Raw genomic sequence first — 9,300 nt, forward strand, 5'->3', positions numbered from 1 at the left:
TTAGATTTTTGAGGCTAAAAATGCTATTAATATTTTAGATAATATAATTAATATGCTACATATATTATATACTAATTAATTTTAAGATGATTACTTGTTTATTACATTTCATGTTAATAATTATTTGGTATGGTATTAATACTTCTTATTAATAAAACAATAATAATGTTTGTATAAAAGATACTTTTTGAATACAAACGTTTTATGTCTATTTATTCTACCTGTACGTAACCGAAACGAGTATAAGTATATTTATTATTAAAAAATTATAACTTAATAATTTCAAAAGTCAGCAAAAGTACCGAATTTTAGACGCTACTGATGCTGGAATGTCTGAGATATAAAAGCAAAGCGGCTTACTTGGGCATCAGCCAACCGCATTGATTTTTGCCGACCGCAAAACTATGGGATGGTACTTTAACATAGCCTAAAAGTCTAATTCAAATACTTATTTCATGACTATCAATCATTAAGAATTAAAATACTATTACAAGATTTTTTAAAAAGATACAGTTCTCATTTCGAAGAAGATCAAATTTGAATAAATTTTATAACGAGATAAAATCTAGAAAACATTTTTGCACAACAGAAAAGAAAAAAGTTAACCAACTATGACCAAATAATCGCTCCTATTCTCAATTTAAAAATGTTATATGATAATAAATCTAAATTTTTATTTTTTTTATTCTACGATCATATTCATACCTGATTCCGCAACCAGTGGCCCTAGAGGGTCAAATCGTACACGATGTTCGACTGCACCTCTAGCAGCGCATACTAGGTCTGAAAAGAAACGGTGTCTTCGCAAAGCTAACTCATCCCGGCCAACAGGAGTAGCTGGAGGTTCCCTCGTACCATCGCCATCGCTCGGTACAGAGGCTTTCTCGAAAACATCATCATCGTCTGAACAAGATTCTTGACTTGTTTTGGGTGGTTTCGTACGATATTTTTCACCAATTTCGCCACTGTCCGATGTCGATTTTAGTATACCAGTGGATTTACGCCTACCAATACGTGCGTCTACGTTTGTGCGGGCTAATTCTTGTTCAAGATGCGCTAGATCTTGCAATGTAACTGCATTTCTACCACAATCAATAGAATATCGTTTGAAATCTATGCGACTTTTTTTAAAGTCAACAGAAAATCTCTTTTTTACAAATTCTGGTTTCGCAAACACGTCATCTGTATCTTCTTCAGATTCTTCATTAAGACAATCATTATTTGGGCTCTTTAAGTTTTGCTCTGACGAAACAGTATTCGAAACAACGGGATCAACTTCAACTTTGTCAACTTCAGTGTTTACACAATCTTGGGATGTCATCGTCGGAGTTTCTTGTTTATCAGTATTTATGTTACTGTTGCTGTTACTTACTTCTACAACTTCTTTACCTTGTGAGGAGTTAGTGAGAGGATCCATATGTTCGGACTTAAGTTTGTTTTTATTAACTTTTTTACTTGGGCGCGCACAACAACTTTTAAACATAATTTTTAATCAACGATAGTTTATAATCTTTTATTTTCTCGATATAACATACGTTAAAATTTTTATACACTATAACATTAAATAAGAAACCTCTATGAATAATAAACAACTGATAGAATCATCCCCTTATTTGATAATAACTCTTAAAAATAAAAACGGTATCATTAATATTTTATTTCCGTGTGATAATAACGTGTATAGCATAACAAAGTATTGTTCGATGTAAGAGTTCGTAAGGTCGGCGGCCGGCCGAGCGCACGGCGGCGGGCGACTGGCGGCACTGGCGCAGGGCGGATGCGCCGCCCGCCTGGCGCATCCTGCCACCCGCGCCCATTTCGTACAGCTCGTGTAGAGCCCGCAAAGCTTACACAAGCTTCTCTATTCAAATAACAAATATTACCCGAAACTATTTGTTTATTGAAAGTCATCTCGAAATGTAATAAAATTTAAACATTAGTTATAGGATAATTCATCTAAGTGTAAACTAATTCACTCACTACGCTTATGATAGGTTGGAACTCTCAAAAGTTGCTTACAATAAGTAATTCTTAAAGGAGTCATTGATTATGTTATAATGAAAATAAGTGTGTAATAGAGGTGTACGTAACGACTACAATTGTTGCTCATCAAAGAGTAAAAAGCTGTATTTTCTATCTCATTATGTCTATAAGCAAGGTCAATGCTCGTTAAAAATAAATTTAAGAGAACGATAGATCCTAATCCTACTACTTAATTATTCTGTTATCACGTACATTCACAATTAAACGTTATACATTAAATCTATACGTATAAAGGTTACCAAATAATTGTTTTAAGCTTTTCGAGAATAACTAAATAGTCTTGTTAATGGGAAATCATTATACTAATTACTAGCTTTTGAAGAATTTAATAAAGTTTCATATTAATAAAAACACTCATTGTTGTCAGGTCAGATTGATAACAGTACATTTGTAGTTTGTTAAAATATATTAGAAGTGAAGTAAAATTATTTGTTAAACATGCATATACTCGTATCTAGGTTATATTATATTCCGCATTTCGCAATTACTTGATATAGACCATTTGTAAATCAAGTGTTCTTGAATTAATTTCATATTACATTTATAGTCAGTTAAAAAAATGTAAAATTTTAAAATGTAAGATTTTTAGGATGAGCGCTGTCGTCTGAATCACTGATATTTGTTTATCTAGTACCGAAACAGACGTTTTACTTATTTGTAATATTTAGTTTTGTATTCTAATTGATATCTCGTACCGCTTAATTTAAGATTATGTTTGTGCATATAGAAATTAAAATTATATGGTGTGCAAAACTGCTAAGAATACAAATTGTACCAATATCCAAAACAAAAGACTATAGAATATATTTCGTAGAGCTGTGGATTGGTCAACAAATTTGTGACAAGCTAGGTGATATACACAAATATATCGTAACGACTGTGGCTGCCTGCAAATAATTACACGGCTCTGGATGCAAGAGTAACGCGCCTGCGTATCTAACGGGAAAAATATTACGTACACATTACCGCCGCAAAACAAACCTCTGTAATAAGACTTTAATTGCGAATTATTAGAAATAGAATAAAATTAGAGCATCGTCATTTATCGCATATTTTAATATAAAATATTATTATTTGAGGGCTACAAGTACGAGGCTACAAATACAAATATATACTTCAATTATTGTCATTCCTGAAATATGTATTACATTTCTGATGTAGTTGACATGTGTTTTATTTCCACAATTCTTTATACTTGTCTGTAAATAGTACAAACACTGTTGCTACTATTAAAAATATTCTAGTGAAATTACTCACCTCACTCATCGGACTAAATCATATAACCTAAAGGGCTGGTTTTCTACATTCGGAATCTCTACATATGTATGGTTGTATAAAGAATCATTTCAATTTTTGGTAACAAATTAACTATTCTGAAATTGAGACAAACACCTCATGTCTATTAATTCCAAGAATGCACTAAATGTGAAACAAAAACATAAGTATTTTTGTGTCAAAGATTATATTTGGTTTTTTATAATTTTTATAATTAAGTATTTTTTGTAAATACATAATTAGTTACTATTAATATGGATACTTGGTAATTGTAAATAATATGTTCTTGCCGGCAAATATGGTTTAGTAGAATGGGCTACTAAAAATGAAAAAAATAAGAATATGGTAGCCATACAGAAAGAGTGAAGCGTCAATTAAAAAAATAATAATAACTAATTGGAAATGAATAAAAATAGACTATTAATTAATCAGAATTTCCCATATTATTGTTAAAAAAGAAATAAGTGAGCGAAGTGAAAAAATGTTTTTTCCACTATGATATACATAAAAAGTTAAATTAATTAATAATGCTTCCAGTCACAATGAATCTTTCAATTTTGCTTAGCTTTACAGAAAAAATTACCAATCTTGCCCTAGAGGTGTCCTTACATTATGTGTAATACAGTATGTTGTAACTGAATATTTGAGAAGAAATGTTAAACTATATATTTAAGAATGATGTTTTGCAAATATACATGTTGCTAATTTTTCCAATCATACACACCTGTATGTACCACACAGTATCTTGTTTCCACATTTCATGTGTTTGTGTGTGAACTCAACAACAACTCATACTAAGCCTGTTTGTGCATACAATTAAGTAATCACATGCTTTTCTATTTTAAAATATTTTGGTATTTACTAAGCATATCTGCTAAAGTTTCCATAATATTATATTTTTGAATGTATAAACTATGTATATTAGAAGTTTTAACAAATTTTTAGCTCTTATTAAATAATCAATATAGCTTTCTTTAAAAGGTAGGTAGGGTCAATTTCATTACACATTTGAGACAATACATGTTCTTTTCGTAATAACATCAAATGAACAAAACAAAAAAGCTTCTATTACTGTAAGTATACAACAAAAAGAATACAATGAATTACAATCGTATTTATCTTTATTTTTATCAAAACAAAATGTTTTGATACTCCTTAACCATTAACTACCGTTAGTTGCCGTATCTTAATATTGGTTCGAATAAACCAGTTACTGTATTTGTTATTATTAAATTACTGAGGTACTGTAACAGAAATATTTGGCTTTAATTAATTTAACCTAGATATTAAACCCAACTCACTTTTACCCTCGGCAAACTATATTTATTTGATAATTCGCAAGGAAAATAACAAATTCGTAAAAGGACTACTGCAATCTGATGTATCACAATAAATTAATCTTATGCGGTGATGTCAATATAAAATATATTGCCTTTTATAGTCATGAAGATAAAAAAGTATGTACTTACGATAACTGTGAAAAATTTAATGTGTAGCAGTTGACTTCGAGCCCGTTATCACTTAATTAATTATTTATTTTCTTGGCTATAATATAAAAAAAAATCAGTCTTTAATAGATTCAATAGGTTACTTGTCAAAAAATTACAGCTTAGTTTTAAAAAAAAATGGGTCCTTGCCATTTTCAAAAAATATCATATTATTATATCTTGCAACCTAGTGTTATACAGATAGTGAAAAGCGCGTCATATAACAATAACATTTAATTTTCGTTTAATTCGTTTTAATACCGTTTAATAATAACTAAGGTTAATTAATTTCATTTTCATACCTACAGGCACAAAAGACAACAGCACAGTTCCTAAAGTAGGTGGTAGTGGTGATGGCGATTGGTTGTAAAAAATAAATAAATTTGAATGACACCAATGCTGCTAACCTTACCAACTTTTAATATCTCCATATATAAAAATTATATATTTTATGTTTCTGTATTCGTTTAATTTCTGTAAAAATAGCGTTTTGTACACTAAAAAACCAAGGGGTTTTTCAGTAATATTTGTAAATACGTTGTATAAGTTGCCTGTAAAATGCTTGATATATAAAAAATCTTTAACTCTGGGAAAGATAAAACAAAACCTAATTATTTCAAATGAACCAAAGAAGACGTATAAATTCATTTTCGATAAAATTTGAATATCACAGAATAGTCAAGCTCGATTAAAGATGTCGCGCCAATTTGCCGTCGAATGTTTTTCTTTTTTTTGCTTTTCTCCTCTTATGGACATGTTAAACTTTTCAGTAGGGTTAGTCAAAAATATTAATTTTTATATAAAAATACAGGACTATTTAGGATATTGCTCTCACACAAAAAATGTTACATTTGACTACTAACATCATTATCTCGGAGGTTATTAATATTATACAAATACAGGGTTTATATAAAATACATCGGAGATTTAAGCACGGCGAAGTTGAATTGAAATTAGGCTATTTTTTTATTTTCATTGAATAGTCGGCACACTCTACATCCGGCTCATTCTTCTGATTAATTTTCGAACCTAAAATAAAAGATTATCTCCAATAATAAACTATTTATTTTTTCATAAACTTCAGTGCAATTACATTTGTTATATTACTAGGTCATTTTATTGATTTTATATAAAAGTGTATTCACTATTGCTGCATTAAAGGCACAACGAAATTTTTAATTTCGTATATGTTTTTTTGTATAGTATATATATGTACATATACCCGTTGAAATAAAAAAACGTCAATGGAGAATGGAAATTTTAGCAAAATAACCATGATATGTTACAAATATTGAAGATGCATTAGGATGACTTATATACTAACTAAAAATATTGCTTAAAATCATATGGTTATGTCTATTTTGTATATAGGATGCCATTTGAAAATAGTTTTTTTATTGTCACGGGTTTATAAATTATATGTGTCTTATACATTATTTTTTACTTACAAGTGAACTATTCTATTTCTTGGTTATGGCTCGGTTTGTTTTTTATAAAAACTTAGTTATAACTTTACATAGACATATTGTATTTATCTAGTTATGTAGATTGATACAATATGAATAAAGCTATAAGCATTTTCTCCAATTTATATTAAATATTGTATGGTCTTTAGTTTTTAATAAACGCGAAAGCTGTGGGTACTGTTTGATAATTACAAATCTGAATTAAATTAAATCTGTGCCATAAACAAGGTATGTTTTTATTTTGTACAATTTATAAATTGTTTTTATATTCGTATAACTATTACATACAAATAATTTGCGCATGTAGCTATAATTACAAAAAAATATATATGATTGAAATTAATGATTACACATATATTTAGAGTTAGAAAGTATATAAAAAAAACAACTACAATAATATAGTGCTGCCGCATGGAATATCACTTTCGTAGTGTATAATTATACAATATATAGCTGCATAGAACACGTATGCACACAAATATATAAAAGTAGTGACGTAGGCACGCGGTGTAGATAGCGCTTACATCTATTAAGTCTGGTAACAGACAAAATTTCACAATTCATACATAACAATTTCGAAAGAGATATATATATCAAAAGAAAAGGTGCATCTGAATACAATATGTATCAAAGGTATAATAAGTTCCATGTTATCAGTTCTTATTTTTAAATATTTTAAATTTAATTTTAAAGCAACCATGTGCTTTTAAAATAAAACCTGTGAGATAACATATGGAGAAAGGTATGATGGTTTTAAAAATCATTGTTTAACATTTTCTACTTTCTCAGATATAATGTCTTATTATGATAATAACAAAAGAATTAACCATTTTATGGTTAAATAATACAAAATAGTATAACATATTTTACAAAAACTGAGAAACTTTAAATATAAACATAATAGTGTATTTACCACAAAAATGTAACAAAAAAACAACAATAAATATAACATACCCAAAACCTACAAACAATATTTTTTGTTTACAAAAAGTTGTAAAACAGATAATTTTAAGTATAAATCTACATGATTATAACGTTTTCTATCGAAAATTCCCATAACATAAATATACATGTTTTAATTTAACTTTTTTTAAAAAAATGTTTGTTGAGACTTTTGGAAGAAAATTTTACACACAAGTTGAAGTCGCATAACATGACTTTCTGACGTTTAAAGAATGAGTTTCGAGATTGTTTAGAAGATAATCACAATCTTAATTAATATAATAGACTAAAACTTACCTATATTCATGTGTTTTAATTTTATTAGAATTTTATTTATCTGTACCAAAATTATAAAAATTGTACATTTTTTAGTTATGAACTGCCTATCTTATAGATATTTTTCATATACTAAATATACGTAAAACTACATTACACTATAAAAGCAACTAACTATAACTGCATAAGTAAAAAGAACAATCAATGCGTAACAATATATTCATAGAATCTAGTTATTTTTTTTTCCAAAAAGATATTTATAATTTTTAGCCATTGTTATTTTTTAAATAATTAAATCTATTCCTTACAACAAAAAAAACATTATGTAAATATATTTAGTCTTTAAAACGGAAATAATGTTACATTAATTATAACAGCATTCAAACAATATTTGCAATTTTTTTTTCTTGAATGATTTTTTTTTAAAAATCTTTTTATGAGGCTTTTGTATGTAAAGTAATATTTTTACCTTTAATTAATATATTCTAGTCACATAACTTCTTGTTATATGACCAATGGGAAATTTTAATATTGTTGACCTTTTATATAAGCAACTATTTATAAAAGTCAAACATTTCGATACTATTTCGGTACAATAATCTTAAGCCTATTTTTACTGCTAGCTATTAAAGGCCATTTTTAATTACTAAACTTATGTAGCTTATCATATTATAATTTGTTACAGTATTAGTTACAAACATTTAATCTGGGAATTGTTATAGATCAATTATAGGCATTTATTGATACTGTATAAAATGAATCTTAATGCTCAAATAGTTTAAGTATTTGAGCTGGTATTTCATTCCATGTTTAAATTTAGTCATTATTAGGTACTGCTTTTGTTTGTTTATTATATTTGTGACATTATTAATGATTATTTATTTACAATTAACGTGAATGAGTAGCTAGGATCATAATTTTTTTTAAGCTTTCTTAAACAAAAATAAATTCAATTGCACAAAACTATGAAAGGTGTTTATATGACAAAAATAAAGACTAATCAATATTGTTGTCAATAAATGTATCTTTGGATAAGAGAGATCAATACCAAAAAATAAATAATAATCGTTTTTACCTCTCAATCATTTAGAAGATTGATGTCACATGATCAGCATGTTGTCAGTACAACATTATATTTCCTATAGTAAGAAATTATAAAAACTTCAAAATAAATTTTGATTTATCAGGTAGAAAAATAGTAACAATGTTATAATATTTTAAAATAATATGACTTGGTATTATATAATGGCAAATATCATTTTTAATGGCATATTTTTAAACAATTTTGACTAGTCGTTTTAGGGCTTAAGCAACGCGGCTACTTTTTTTGTTTGGGTTTTTTATCACAGATGAATTTGTTTTAAAACTGTTTTGTTCATATTTGACCCAATGTCCTCGAAATATTATCTTAAGTTTAACTCTTTGTTATGTGCAATATAAACACCTACTAACCTCTAACAGCATTAAGGCCAATAAAAGTTATCCACTATCTTAACTTATTTAATTTTAGCCTTATTAAGTGACAAATTTCTTCTTCTGGAAATATATTGTAAACTTTGTTGTACCATTTCATATAAATAATTTAAAAACTGCTTTCTTTTTCAAACAATCAGTGCTGTATAATATTTTTTACAAACAATAAATTTTAAGCTTTCCAATAAAGAAACACGTATTTTTTTCGCTTATAAGTATATTACATTACCAAACGCCGTATAAAACCGAAATTTACTTAAATACCTACGTGCATCGTGCACTCTTAAATTTAAAATGGAAGTTGAAAGCATATCATATAAATTAAGGTAGATTTTTAA

The 9,300-nt window shown here is 27.6% G+C and overlaps 1 protein-coding gene across 1 annotated transcript in view; it reads right to left on the minus strand.

Annotated features, from left to right (window-relative positions):
- LOC124534289 (adenylyl cyclase-associated protein 1) overlaps positions 1 to 4,941 on the minus strand; it is a 41,320-nt gene extending 36,379 nt beyond the window's left edge. Inside the window, exon 1 of the mRNA XM_047110261.1 lies at positions 4,788 to 4,941. The gene's annotated coding sequence lies outside the window, so the exon portion shown is untranslated. The remainder of the gene's footprint in view (positions 1 to 4,787) is intronic.
- Between the last annotated feature and the right edge of the window lie 4,359 nt (positions 4,942 to 9,300).

This window comes from Vanessa cardui, chromosome 1 (assembly GCF_905220365.1).
Source record: "Vanessa cardui chromosome 1, ilVanCard2.1, whole genome shotgun sequence".
In the NCBI taxonomy this organism is placed as follows: domain Eukaryota; kingdom Metazoa; phylum Arthropoda; class Insecta; order Lepidoptera; family Nymphalidae; genus Vanessa; species Vanessa cardui.